Source organism: Callospermophilus lateralis, chromosome 14 (genome assembly GCF_048772815.1).
Source record: "Callospermophilus lateralis isolate mCalLat2 chromosome 14, mCalLat2.hap1, whole genome shotgun sequence".
Taxonomy (NCBI): Eukaryota; Metazoa; Chordata; class Mammalia; order Rodentia; family Sciuridae; genus Callospermophilus; species Callospermophilus lateralis.
Window position 1 is genome coordinate 81089239 of NC_135318.1, and position 2013 is coordinate 81091251.

Consider the following 2013-nt stretch of genomic DNA (forward strand, 5'->3'; position numbering starts at 1 on the left):
CTCTTGGTCTTGACTATTAAATTTGTAACAAATGGGAATTTTCTCACTCAGTTTGTATCGGATAAGGGGTGGGATTCCACTCAAGAAATCTTGAGCCAAAGACTTGGTAAATGCTTCCTCTTAATTCTGATAGCTTGACAACCAAGGAAATGTTTATCCCACGGTCCTTGTCCATTTAAAGCCCTTCTGTGTCATGCCAGGAGGGCAACACAGCTGAGCAGAGTTGTGCTCGTTCCCAGGTGTTCTGCTGGTGAAACCTTCCTCAGTCCCAGAGGCGAGAAGCATCAGGACGGGGAGCCTGGATTTTCCCTTTATTGCCCCTGCTGCCTAATCAGCAGTGAACTGGTCAGAATCCAACTCACAGGTGGGAAAAGGCTGTAGCCAGTTTGGTGACGATTCTCCATGGGCCTGGAGGGTATCTGTCCTGCTGTCTTCCTGCCCAGCGACCTGCTTTCCCTGGTGCCGACTCTTCGTACAGTGCTTGAGCAGCCTGCTTCTCAGCTTACCTTCTGTTTTGAGGCTTGAGCTCTGTAACTGTCATTTTTGTGTGCATCTAGATTCCTGCGAAGTCAGGCTGAAGAATAAATGAGGGCCAGGACTGACCACGGCTTCTTCACTCTGAGAGTTTTTGAAACAGCTGTCCCACCCATTGTTAGAAGTTGGGTGGGAGCACATTATTCCTCATTAAGACTATTTTGGATTGGTGACACTTTTTGCACAAAATGAGCTCTAGATCTTAGCTGAGAAAACTTGATAGAGCAATGTTTCCAAGTAATCCAAAGGTTTCATGGCATGGATTTAATTTGGGAATAAAAATAAATGGAGCTAAACTGGGTTTCCAAACCACCTGCACCCTCCACCCCACATGTGAACTTCCTGTGGGCTTCTCGTGCTCAACACCTGTGGTCACACTGCAGGTCTCAATGTTCATGAGATGTTTCTTTTGAAAACAAATCACCCACCACACCTTAGGCACATGCACAGCAGTCGGCTCTGGAGGTGAATTTTGATTGAAGGTTCTGCCATGAAATAATTCACTGTAACTGTACTCAAAGTAAATTGGGTGAAAGGAACCATTTATCAGAACCTGCCTTTAATGTGAGGGCCCAGAGGACTAGGGGCAAGTCTGGAATTTCAGGAAGGTTTGTAACCAAGAATCTGCCCAGCTTCTGGGAGATATGAAAGGAAGAAAATCACTCAGGTCTGAATTAAGTCTCTTTAATCTTAGTTTCCACTAGAGCCTTTTTTTTTTCTTTAGGAAGGCCAGTGGGCCTTTTCTCCCTGCTGCCTAACTGGCAGTGATTCCCAGGAGCAGTTATCTGTCCTTTTGGTGGCCTCAACGGTGTTCCTGTTTGTCTAACATGATTATGGGGGTATCTTGGCTGGTTTCACCATATCCCACAGTGGCCTTGTCTGTGTTCTGTGGCATTACTTATGTCCAGCAGGAGAACGCCATGGTTGGCTGTGGGTGCCAGGCCAAGTCCTGACTGGGGCCACACCAGTTCCCAGTTATTGGGGCTCTTGTCTTCCCAGGATCCAGAGGGAAGATCCTGAGTATTGTATAAGCATGACCTGCACCCCTTTTGATTAACGTGTTCACTTGGGTTGGGTGAGTTGGGTCCCTGGTCTCTGAGTCCTCCAGTGTGGCTCTTGCCCTCAGCATTGGTACGGGGACACTTCCTTGCAACCTTAAATGCCTGAATGGTCGCTGCCTCTCGTTCCTCACAACTGATGTAGGATTGAGTTGTGTCAGCCTTCGCTCCGTGCTCAGCTGTAATCAGATGGTGTTTGATAGGGTCCAGTCCTGTGCTGGGTGGCACTGCAGAACACTTCCTCTAGCCCAGCACCCAGGTGTGTCCCAGGGCCTCTGCAGGTAAATACCCAGTGGTGCTGTGGTGCAGCGAGAGGGAGTCGGGCATGGTGGTTAATGTGCACCATAGGTGGAAGCATAAAGTGGAGTCAGAAGCCAGAGGCACTTCAGGGTTCAGTGGCCTTGTTAAGCAGGCCGATGAA